Source organism: Amia ocellicauda, chromosome 9 (genome assembly GCF_036373705.1).
Source record: "Amia ocellicauda isolate fAmiCal2 chromosome 9, fAmiCal2.hap1, whole genome shotgun sequence".
Taxonomy (NCBI): Eukaryota; Metazoa; Chordata; class Actinopteri; order Amiiformes; family Amiidae; genus Amia; species Amia ocellicauda.
This window is the reverse complement of record NC_089858.1, coordinates 38,152,542-38,166,002: the sequence shown is the minus strand read 5'-3', so window position 1 is coordinate 38,166,002 and position 13,461 is coordinate 38,152,542. Positions and strand designations below refer to the sequence as shown.

The window sequence follows — 13,461 nt, the reverse complement described above, 5'->3', positions numbered from 1 at the left end:
TGCCTTGTGTGGTGTTATCTTGTGCCCAATTCCCAGTTTTAGAACACCTACATTTTTCCAGTTTTTATTGAAATGTACACAGTTTAATGTCTCAATGTATTCTTTCTACAATGGAAATCAAATATTGTTTGGCAAGTTCTTCCCAACACTGTTGCAGAAGTTCTTACAAATGTGTTGCGCTTGTAGGTTGCCTTCTGTCCAGTTCATCCCATGTTTTGGGTCATTATCTTGCTGTAGGATGAACCTCTGACCAGCTAAGCATATACCAGAGGGTATTGCATGGCACTGCAAAATGCTGTGATAGCCGTTATGGTTCATGGTGCCACTCACTCTGTGCAAGTAGCCGACTCTGGATCCAGCAAAGAGCTGGACAGTTGGTGTCACACACTGAGGAACCATCCTTTCGACAGCATACAAAAACCCTGCATGACGAACCGAAGATTTCAAATTGTGATTAATCGGTCCATAAGACCTTCTTCCAGTCTTCAGCAGTCCACTGGCAGTGCTTCATGACCCAGGCAAGCCTCTTTGTCTTATTTTGCCATCTTAGCAATGGCTTTCTTACTGCCACTTGATCTGTCAAACTTGCAGCTCGAAGTCTTCTCTTCACAGTTGAACCTGAGACTTGCTTACTTCGACCGGTGTTAAGCTGTGCTTGAAGCGGTTGTCCTGTGAGCCTGTTGACTCTCAGAAATTGTCTTCTGATTCTGTTGTGACTTTGGGTCTGCCAGACCCCTTCCTGTCAGAGTTTCATCCAGTTTCTAAGTGCCTTTTGATGTTGTAGGAAACTACTTAAAAACTGTGCTTAAATTTCAATAAAAACTGGGAAAATTGGGGTGTTCTAAAACGTTTCACCTGTAGTGTACATCCAAGCAGAACAATACAGATCCCTTTGTAACTCCACTAACAACCTCACTCCAGTTAGAAGCAACTCCTCTAATCGACACCCTCCATTTCCTAGACATCAACCAGTTCATAATCCATCTACTTACATTACCCTGAATGCCTACAGCTTCCAATTTGAGGATCAGTCTTTGGTGTGGAACCTTATCAAAAGCTTTTTGAAAATCTTAGTATATCATATCATAAGCTTTCACATGATCTACAACTGCAGTTGCATGTTCAAAAAACTAATAAATTAGTAAGACATGACATGACAAGTGTCATGTAAGACACCAAGACGCAGTGGCTCCGGTTCAAACACTTTATTGGTCAAACAAAAAAGATGCAACAGTCAGTCCACAGAGTAGCTCTCTCTCTCTGCCTTTCACTTCCCCTCATCCACCACTCCCTTCCGGCTACGTAAGCTACAGTGCATAACCGAATCGATCACTGATAGATTAGACATCACAACACCAAGATACTTCAATTTTTGCCCTTTATCCGTTTCACTTCCTCCTTTATTGACCTCTTGCTGTTGCAGTATTTAAAAAAGCTCTTTGCATTAGTTTTAGCTCCAAGAGCTATGTTTCTTTCCATTTCCCTTTTTGCTTTCCTGATCCCTTTAAGATCACTTTGCAATTCAACATATTATTTGTATTTTGTTTCATCTCTGTAATTTTTGTATGTGTTATACAACATTTTTTTATATTTAGATTTTTTTGGCATACTTCTATTGTATTGTATAACATTTTGGCCAATGTTGTTTGGTCCTCAAGTTTTGATACAACTTTCTCCTGAGCCTCAAGTATTATAGTCTTAAAATATAACCATCCATTTACTGAATCTGTACCTAGTGTGCTCCAGTCTAACTCTTCTAAGTGCTGCCTCATACCTTCAAGGTTTGCTTTTCTAAAATTGTAGACCATTGTTTTAGACTTGGTCCGTGGTTTTTGGAAAGCTAACCATATTGTGATCACAGTTTGCCATTGATTCTTGGTCATTTGAAAATATCAAGTCAATGCATGCACTCTCTCTCCGGTTGGTTCCCTGACAAAACGGAGTTAGAAAGCAGTCATTTACCATCTCAACCATTTCTATTTCTGCCTCTGTAGTCCCAACCGGGCTTTCCCAGTCTAGGTTTGAGAAATTTAAATCCCCCATTAGAACAGCCACATCCTTGCTACATGCAATTCTAATTACATTGTACAATGCAACATCTTTCGGACTATGAGTTGGGTGGTTTGTAACACACTCCTACCACTAATCCACTGGATCTCTTGTTCAAAAGTTTAACCCACAAAGATTGTTTCATTACTAGGATCTGATTTGAGTTCTTCTGCCTCAACGCCATTTCTGACATATAATGCTATCCCACCACCTTTGATATTGCCCGTCTCTCCTAAACTGTGTATTCTTTCAACTTGTATTCATCCCCATCATTTTCTGTAAGCCATGTTTCCGTCACTCCTACAACATCATAGTCACACGCCGGCACTGTGGCTTCTAGGTCGAACATCTTGTTCCTTATACTCCTGGCACTGAGGTACAGACATTTCAGGACTTTCCTACTAGCAGTTTCCCTTTGGTTTTCTTTCCTGGAACATCTCCATTATCAGATCTCCCTGCCCCCCTGGTCCCTAGTTTAAAGGATTCTCAATTACTCTGCACATACGCTCTCCCAATGCATTAGCCCCAGTCTGTTTAGATGTAGACCATCCAGTTTGTACAGGTCCCATCTATCCCAGAAGAAAGACCAATGCTCCATTAACCTAAAATCCTCTTCCCTATACCAAGATTTCAACCACGTTGCCTGTCTCCCTGGCCTGGCACGTGGTACCGGAAGTATTTCAGAGAAAACTACCGTGGAGGTTCTGCTCTTTAGTTTCTTTCCTAACTCTTTAAATTTGTCTTGCAGAACCTCTGTCCTACCTTTTCCTATGTCATTGGTTCCAATGTGGACCATGACCAGTGGATTCCTCCCGGCTTTCGCCAGTAGCCCATCTACTAGTTTAGGGAGATCTGCAACCTGAGCACCAGGCAGGCAAGATACCATGGGGGTCTCTTTATCACTAGAAGTAGTCACCGCCTATGGGGTGGTTAGGGATGACATGCTTCATGACCACACCACCTCCTTCATTAAATGAGAGGAACTCGTTCACCTCCATCAATTCTCTCCCTGGGCAGGCTTGACTGGACGCCAGAAAACCAGCACACAGAAGGCAAGTTTTTCAGAAATGAACAATTTCTTTTTACTCTGCTAGGACAGGGCATGAAGATTGTACTAGCACAAATACAAGAAATTGGGATATTTAGTCATAAAATTGCCTTGTAATAAAACAGGGTACTAAAACTACTAAAAACCCTACCCAAAAATAACAAGAAATAATAGGGAAAAAAAGCTAACCAAGAATAAATAAAACCCAATTTCCTCATCTAAAATACAAATAGCAGCAACCAGTAATTTTACAGTCTCATTCACAGGAAAGTGCAATAGCACAGGAAGAACCCCCCTTTCCCTCAGAGGGTATAAAACAAGTCTCTTTCGGCCGTGTAGGGACCTCATCGGCCAACCAGACTGCAGGCAAGAAACCAGTATTAATATCAAGTCTCAGATTGCACAAGCCCAAGCATGATTGTTCACCATCTTTCTCCTTCTATTCCACAGGCACAAATCCCCACCACAAGGACTGTAAAGAGCCCAAGCAGAGAGTCTCTACACCCCAGCACAGGGACCCTTCTCCACGAGGTAAACGGCAAGAGGGAATAATATCCAAAGAGTCTCAATAAAGTAGATCGAATCTCTAATTTGTGTAGCTTCTTTCTTTTAACTGTTCCCCTTCTCAAGAAACAAGGCAGAATACTTAATGCTCCATAGACTTCTCGGTCATCTCCAGCAATTAAGCATCTGCCTACTTTAACACATGCAGCTTCCTATATAATCCTTTTTTGGGGAGCTCTTCGCCATTCTCCCTATCTGCCTTTGCCTCTGCCTCCAGCCCTGCGCCTTGGTTTAAATGTCAGTCAAGTCTCCTGCTCCATGATCTCACTAGTAGATTGCACTGCTGACTGACCATGTCTGTGTTTAAATACTGACAAGAGAGGTAGGGGTGCAGGTGAAGGCAATCAATGAGACAAGGTGCATGCAAGTTGAAGAAACCCTCTTAAAGTGATGAAAATGGCAGCGCAGGAGTTGCGTTTCAAATGGTAAAGTCTTTTAAATCAGGCCGGCCCAGAAGAAAACCAGAGTGAACTCGTGTTCAAACCGCTTTCTTACTGATCTCTTCCGGGTTTTACATTTTATAAAGTAGTAAACAAAAGGTGAATAATCTCCAATCAGTAGAGGGCAGTGTCCCGGATGTGGATTGGCTCAGCCCTCGCTTCTTACTCACTTCTTCCTTTGGAGTGTAGGGTTACCAAGCACCGGGTGTGACGTCACCGCTTCCTCCGCAAAGCTTTCTGGGATGCGCAAAGGACTGTGGGGGAGAGTGGTTCGACGTGTTTTTCACGTGGAACCAGAAAAGTGGGTTTGCAGGGGGAGAGAGACAGAACTATACAACATCATTTTACATATTCCATTCAAAGAAATTATATACATTCATATACACTTGAATATTTATGCAGAGCAGATGTCAAATTTAAATACAATAAATGTCACAAGACCTCAGGTCTTTCATAAGTCCATGTGGTGGCGTGAAATAAAGGCAAGCAACCAATAAATAGCCGAATAACCAATTCACCATACAGAAAAACAATAAGGAAGTAAAATAACGTACTTCATAAATAAAACAATAGTAAAAATCAGTGAACACAACCAATAAATAAGTGAAAAGAAATCATAATAAATAAATTAAAAGTGCTCAATCAACTGCTAATTGCCTGCCACACCCCACCCATGACAAACACTGATCTACGCCTCTAAGAATTGAGTCTCCTACTATTACCACCTCCCTGTTCGGGGGGGGAGTGGGCACCATGGTGCTCTGGTGCTCAACTACCCTTCCATCAACCTCTGAGCTGTCACTGTTCAACTCAGTGTCAAGCAGTTGAAATCTGTTGGGCATTTCTGGCTCTTGGTTCCTGTTCCCTAGTCAGATGCTTAACTTTTTGTCACAGAGAAACAGAGCAGCTCTCTTTCTCAACAGCTGCTTTAAGTAGCTTTTGTCAACCTGCCACCAATTCACACCCAACAGGCCACACCTGGCTCCTCCTGAAACAGAATTCCGGGGGGGGGGGGGGGGGGGTCTCCAACCCTGGTCCTAGAGGCCCCCAATCCAGTTTATTTTATAGGTCACCCTAAATCACCAATTTCTAAATACTAGGAACACATGTGAGTTATTAATCAATTAAGCAAATCAACCAAAGGAGCTCTTGCTCAGAGAAGCTGCAGGTATTCTGATAATTGCTTAATTGGTTTCTAAATTACTGAATTTACCAAACCAAAGCTTCACTGATCAGACTGAAATACTTACAGGTGTTTATAAATTGGCAATAGAAGGGTGACCTCTAAAACCTGCTGGTTTTAATTTGCTTAATTGAATCCTCCGTTGACCTAACAAAGCAATATACCATTCAATTAAGTATTTAAGACCCAGGTTGGAACAAAAACCAGCAGGGCAGGGGTACACCAGAACCGGTTTGAAAACCCCTGACATAGACATATTAAAATAATTCAAGCCAGACCCCTTTTGTAATGTCCTGGAGACTAATAGAGGCGGATTCAAGTAAGAACTCAACCAAAAGGAGGGCAAAGGCAAAAGTACAAAGGAGAGATCCAAAAGGTGTAGTCAAGAGGTAGATCAATTGGGCAGACTGATAAAACAAGGAGATCCAAAGGGAAGGATGAAAGGAGAACGTGAGAGGTCAGGAACACTAATAGACAGGGGCTATATAAGGAATGCTTAGAAGTGACTGTGACAAAGACCAGACTTAACGGTTAGTGAAGGGCAAACGGGTTTAAGTGCAGGGCAGAGTGGAGTCAGTGGAGCTGGTAGGGAGAGGTAGAACCAATGAGTGCAGAGGGTTATTGGGACAAGTGTACTTGTACTTAAAATTGCATGGGGACAAGTACACCAACCTTTACATAAATTAGGCTACAATAACTTAATAACTTATACATCAAACTAATAACAAAAGGCAACAGCCTCTCTTGCCCACTGACCCCAGCACCACTGCCTGAAGCTGAACTGGTTCTGGGTGAAACATCCCAATACATGTTTCTGTGTATTATTTTGAGCCTGATTATAATTGCATGATTATAGTTATGGCATCAAAAAACACAAATCAAAGTATTTTTTCTGCTATAGTGTGATCTCATTCATTTATACATTTCAATTTTCTTAATTCATTACCTGATGTTGGACATAGCAGAGACTGGATCCAAGATGGCTGCCGGGAAAAAAACAGCATGTTTTTCGATGAACAAGCCTGGTTTGTAAGGAGTAGATGCCAGAGAATGGAGAGAATGTGTAACCTATAAAATTAAGTTAGGTAAACATCAATTAAATAAAATAAATTCAATACAAAAAAATATGTTCAAGCAAAAACAGCAATCCACAAGGCGCGTGGGGGACTCAAACCCACACGTGTACAGCACATTGGGCCTGTGTACATTGCCATTATCCTCTCAGCTACACTTGCCTGGCAAACACCTGATATGATTTATTTTATTACATTTTGCATTCAGCTATTCAGCTACAATTCACACGCACCGTTAAACGGAGATCTTCCTCGATCATTGCTTATCTCACCTTCAGAGAGCGGCTCTGTCCCCTGTTCAACTCACATCCTTCTGAATCCATCTTTGAAAGTAGATCCAGTCTTCATACACAGCTTAACACTCGAAGCGCCGACATTTCAAACTACCTACAAGCACCAAAGCCGGTCATTGTAGCTGATAGCTCTTTAAGCAGGATGGTTTCAGTATTTTCACATCAGCAACCACTACATATACCTTTCCTTGCAATGAATGCAGGTGAAAAAAAATGTAGTACTAAATGGAAGAATTAATGCAGGGCCTATATAATATCCTCAACGTCTTTCTGTTTTTCCTCTTGACCCTTCTCCCGGCTCATTCCAATGTATAGCGGCAGACAGGAACATAATTTGCCCTTCACTCTAATTCCCCCCCACACCTTTTTTCATCTGCCAGGTGCTCAAAATAAAAATCAATAATATAACATTTAAACGAAACATTTGATCTTGTGTGCCATCAGGAGCCAACAAGAATATTCTATTCTAAATGTGATTGACACGTTCTCCTACATGACCCCTTTGATAAAACCAGCAAAAACATTATTAGACATGAAAAAAACAGCAGAACATTCATTGTCCAGAGAAGAGACTGTGTACTAAAGACCCATCAGCTTAGTGGAAAAAAAATTAGCATAATTAACAAGTGGAGACAGAAAAGCACAGGAGAGATCTCCTTCCTATGGTATCTTTAGCTTCAATTAATTCATTTTGTCAAGCTTACTTGCGCTGTTCCTTAACTTTGCAACAAGGAAAACAATATGGATGAATCAATGTCTTTTTCACAACATAGAGTATAGAAAGTGTTTTCAAGCTAAATCCTACAGTAGGTGAATAGCTGCCTTGTCCCTTTACTTTTCGCCTCAGCTGTCTAGCTGGTAACAACTGATACCAGAGTAAAGTAGTCACTCTTGTGCGTCCGTAGTAGCAGCTCACGCTCCAGCCCAGTAGCACTGCACTTCGCACCTGGATTGCATAGCAACCCCACATGTTTGTAAAGGAAATGCCGACGATAACACTTGGACTGCAGGCTCGCTACTCAGTCAAAATATTAAAATTTTGCAGTCGCAGTATAGATTCAGCAGTGGCGTACTGCCGCTCCACAATAGCGGTGCAGGAATCACTGATGTATGTAGAGAGATCTTCACTCTGCCAAGAGCTAATATGAGACTATATTCAATATTGTGCAAAACACAAACAAAAAGTACAGCACAAACTAACTCATATCCACAGCACATGAGCAAACTCAAACCCACAACTCAAATATGACAGGGGGGTGGGGGTCCACGGGGAGAGAGGGAGACCCCAACCCAAACCCACGTCACCAAAAGATCCAATGTGACTACACCACCCCGTTTAAACTATAGAGGCGGGGGAACCTCATCTCCACCATATCCTCACAACTGGTTTGGATCTCGGGATGTCCAGCATAGACACACAGGTTAAAGTGCAAATAGAATAAGGGCAGGCAGCACCTATCAGTCTTTTTCCTGGACAGTCCTATATCACTCTCCCAGAACCAAGTCCACAGCCAGTCCCAGAAGTCAAAGGCTTCAAATCTCTGCTGGGGCAATGCATCACTTTTCCCTGCTGATTTGAGTTTGCTTGCTTGTGTTGTGGATGTGTGTTAGTTTGTGCCGTACATTTTGTTTGTGTTTTTACTTCAGGGCCACTGTAGATGGATATCTAAATTATATTTAGCGCAGTTGTGTCCAATCATAAAGTCAAAGGTTGTAATTTGACAACCTATGGATGGTATCGCAATCTTCTCTCCCGGACCAACGTTTTGAGACTGATTAGACTAACTTATAAATAACTTACCTCTGCTATACTAAAATGTGAAGTTAGTGTTGGAGTAAGAATATTGAATATCCTCTTAAGTAGGATATTAGCATGTTTCTGGGATAGTTAGCAAACTTGTCAAATCTGCAGATGATACTAAAATAGGTGGCTCAGCAGATACAATCTCGGCAGCACAAGTTATTCAAAGGGACTTAGATAATATTCAGTTGTGGGCCGACACCTGGCAGATGAAATTCAATGTGGACAAGTGCAAGGTATTACATTCAGGTAACAAAAATGTCAATCCATGCCATCTTTTGGAAATGCCGGTTGGCCCGGGTTCGTACCTCTGTGTCTGGATTTCTCTCGTCCATTTCAAAGAGTTTTTATTACCTACAGGCCCCCTTCCCCAGACATTTCACAGCAGGATTCCAAACTATTTGGCCTATTCTCGGTGTCATCCTCCCCAAAACTGTCACTTTGATGTAAACCAGTTCCAAGCTGATGAGTTAAGGAAATCTGATAACTTTGGGGGGGAGAGGTCTTCTTTAGATCAGTGCTTCAGCTCAGAGCTAAAATGCTCTTATCAAAATACACCCAACATAACGCTACACCTGTTTCTCAGCCCTTTCTGCTGCAGCTGAGACTGTATTGTGGCCTTTATGTTCATTCATTGTACACAGTATACAGATACACTTCTGATCAGTGCGGCAATAGACCTCCAGCAGTTGGTCATGATTGTAACAAATCTTCTCTCGCAGTTGTCCTGTGGTGTTGACCAGCTTGTGTCTGTTTCCTGGGTTGTGAGGTTTGACGCGAGTCTGACAGACACACCAGACAGGATTTCACAGCTCTCATCTGTCTCCCATCACAGACATCACATGGCACATCTCCAGGCTTGACAGGACCAGGAAGACTGAGCCCTGTCTCCAGTCTCTCCACCACTTCAGCCAGTATATTAACTTTGTGCAGAACAGGCCTGTGGGTGAAGGTCCGTCTGCACTGAGGGCATTTGTAGATTCCAGATTTGTTTTGCTGGTCCCAGCAGTTGTAAATACAGACCATACAGTAACTGTATCCACAGGGAATAGTCACTGTATTCTTCAGGATATCCAGACAGACCGGACAACTGTACTGGTCCTCTGTCCACAGGCTGGTGGCCATATTCTGTCAGAGAGATGACGACGCAGAAGTAGAGAAAAGCCCAGATACACACAGTCGCACATCCCTGAGCTGCCTGCAGGAACTCCAGGAGCACCTGCACCGCGGATCTGCCTCTGAGAAGAGAAGCAAAAACAACAGCGGCACACAAAAGAGGAGTACTGCTAATATGTCTTTTTCTAACACCATTTACTGTTCGTCGTGCAGCATGTTTACCATGGTTAGATCTGCCGACCAAAATGATAATTTTACTTGCACAAAATGCGTAGTTAATAAGGAGTTGGCAGAACGAGTATGCATGTTGGAGGAGCACGTAGATACTCTTAAATAAAAGAGGCCAAGAATTGGCTTGACTCGGTCTGTAGAAACACGGATCCGTCCTCTGTAGTCAGCGATAGGCCACACCAGCGGCTGCGCAGTCTCAGCAGGATCGCTGGGTCTCAGTAAAGAGAGGCTCTAGAAGCACGAAATCAAGAGCTAGAGCTCCGGTGCACCGGTCTCCCATCCGGACCGCGAACAGATTTGAACCCCTCGGCGGCGCGACTGCTGAGAAGGTGCTCATTATTGGAGACTCCATAGTTAGAAATATAAAGATTGTGTCACCGGCAGTAGAAGTAAAATGCCTCCCGGGAGCCAGAGTCTCTGACATCAAAGCTAAATTGGACGAATTGCCAGGCGGCGAAGTTTCTACTCTGGTTATTCACGCTGGCACTAACGATATTAGACATAGACAATCAGAGATTTTAAAAAGAAATTTTACAGTGCTATGCAAAACAGCGAAAAACGATGTCAGAATATAATTGTCTCTGGGCCACTACCAACATTACACAGAGGGGATGAGGCCTTCAGCAGGCTGTCCTCTCTAAATAGCTGGTTGACAAGCTGGTGTGCATCAAATCATTTCGTTTTTTTGTGAACAATTGGGATTGTTTTTGGGAAAGGCCTGGCTTATACAGAAGAGATGGGCTCCATCCGAGCTGGAGAGGAGCGCTAATGTTATCTGATAATATAGCTAGTTGTTTAAAAACGTGACTCCTCAGAGCACCAGTCAGGCTGCAGCCTCGCAGTCATACACTGCAGTCTGCCTGTAACTCCCAGCACAGCCTGACCCCGATCCTAGATCCCTGCCTGGGGGCATCCAATAAACTACATTGTCCTAAGATTAAATCTTATACAAACAAAATCAATAGTTATCCTATTAAAACAGTAATTTGTCATAGGCTTGGATGTATTCCTTCCTCTCGGGGCCCTCGTTTCAACAATCTAATAAAAGGCGGGGGGGGCTGTCTACTAAGCCATTAGACAGCTTCACATCTTTTGAAATTCACCAGGTAGAATTTAGGCTTAATCCACCTCTTCAGCTTATAGCTAATTATAGGCCACCAGGCCCCTATTCATTTTTTATGACCGAATTTAGCGATCTCTTATCTGACTTAGCCATACATTATGATAAACTCATTATTTTGGGGGACTTTAACATACATATTGACATATTGACCCCCCCCTCACTGTTAGTTTCTTGTCCCTATTGGAGTCTGTAGGCTTCACTCAGCATGTGTCTGGACCCACACATCGTCACAATCACACACTAGATCTAGTTATTACCTGTGGGGTACAGATTCATAACCTAATAATATCACCCCAAAACCAGATGATTTCCAACCACTGCCTTATTACATTTGAGCTGCCTGGAGTAGAATCAGACACACAGGAGAGGAACATAGAAACTCGCTGCCTAAATCCCACTGCTATTCATAAATTCACTACCCTGTTGCCAAATGCTAGCTTTCTCAAAACAGGATCTGCAGATTAATTATTAAATAATTTCAACAATACACTAAGCACTGCTTTAGATACAGTAGCCCCATTAAGGACACAACAAATTAAACCAACACTCACCATGGTTTGACGAACACACTCGGTCACTTAAAACAGAATGCCGTAGATGTGAGCGTAAATGGAGAGAAACAAAACTAGAGGTCTTCCACATGGCATGGAATGACAGTATAATAAGATACAAGCAGCCCTGTCCTCTGCTAGGTCTGCCTACTACTCCAATTTAATAAAGACGCATAAGAATAACCCCCGTTTTCTTTTTAATACAATAGCGACACTTACTAACCAGCAGGTAAAGCCTTCAGAGGTTATCCCCCCCAATTTCACCTGTAGTGACTTCATGGATCATTTCAATAGCAAAGTGAACAGCATTAGAAAACAGATAGAACAGGAAACATACACAGATACTATAGCCGACACATGCAGTCCTTCACAGCCCCTGCCTACCTTGGACTCGTTTAACGTAGTAAATCACCAGGAATTGGTCTCCTTAATTACTAAAATGAAAACAACAACCTGCGCACTAGTCCCTATACCCACTAAACTGCTAAAACAATCTCTGCCATTAATTATTCACAGAATACACAATATTATTAATGTCTCTTTATCCTCAGGAGCTGTTCCTGATTCATTTAAAATAGCTGTAATAGCTGCAAACCAACTGCAAGATTTTTAAACCAATAATCATCTTTATGAAGAACTTCAATCAGGCTTCCGTTCCAGCCATAGTACAGAAACGGCCCTGTTAAAAGTATTGAATGATGTGTTTCAGTCCTCCGACGTAGGGCACGCCAGTGTTATTATTTTACTAGACTTAAGTGCGGCTTTTGACACAATCGACCACAAAATCTTGTTACACCGCTTAGAAAACCGTATTGGCCTATCTCGCAATATGCTTTCATGGTTTAAATAATATCTGTCAAACAGACTCCAATATGTACAGATTAACGAGAACCACTCACATTTAACTGAGGTTAAGTATGGAGTCCCACAGGGCTCAGTCCTCGGACCTATACTTTTTTCATTATACGTGCTCCCTTTAGGTGATATCATTAGATGACATAATATTAAATTTCACAGTTACGCAGATGACACACAATTATATCTGTCAGTAAATCCTAACAACACCATAGACCTAGAAAAACGAATGTGCTGTCTGTCTGAGATTAAAACATGGATGACAAAAAAAAATCTTATGCTTAATTCTGACAAAACAGAAGTCATAATTTTAGGAGACAAAAATCGAACTGTTCATCATGCACTAACAAAACTGAGTAATGATAACTTTAATTTCTCCCCTAAGGAGATGGCACGAAATCTGGGTGTCATCTGTAATCATAATCTTTATTTTGAATCACACATTGTATCGAGATCTTCCTTCCTCCAGCTTAGAAACATTGCTAGAGTAAGACAATTCCTTTCATTACAGGACACTGAGAAATTGATTCACTCCATTCTGCCTTTCTGTCAGGCAGCACAAACAGAGCTATTTCTGCACTTCATGCTGCTGCAAGAATCCTAACAAAAACAAAAAAACATGAACACATCACTCCAGTATTGGCTTCTTTTCACTGGCTGCCCGTGCACAACAGGATAGACTTTAAAGTGCTCTTATTAACATTTAAAGCACTAAAGGGACTGGCACCTCCCTACCTAAAAGATCTCCTTATCGAATACACTCCAGGTTGGCCATTGAGATCACAGGAAGCCGGTTACTTAGCGCTCCCTAAAATACACAAGAAAAGCGCAGGTGGTAGAGCATTCAGTTATAGGGCCCCGAAGCTGTGGAACGATCTTCCAGCCAATGTAAGAGATGCCCCCTCTGTCTTAACCTTTAAATCACGGCTGAAGACTCATCTGTTTAGTCTCTGTTTTTCCAGCCCATAGTGCTGCCGGTGTGCCATGGACATGCAATTGCACAACTGTCTTTGGAAATGTCCTGCACTGCATGACCAGTATCTGAGCACGACTGCCCTCTTGTCTTCCAGCAACAGCCTCCTCTGAGGGTCCAACGAGGCACCTTGTCCGCCACCATGGAAGTCTGATGAGGCA

General features: G+C 42.3%; 1 pseudogene; it reads right to left on the bottom strand.

Moving 5' to 3' along the window:
* Positions 1–8,747: 8,747 nt before the first annotated feature.
* Positions 8,748–10,827, bottom strand: LOC136758300 (E3 ubiquitin-protein ligase TRIM47-like; annotated as a pseudogene).
* Between the last annotated feature and the right edge of the window lie 2,634 nt (positions 10,828–13,461).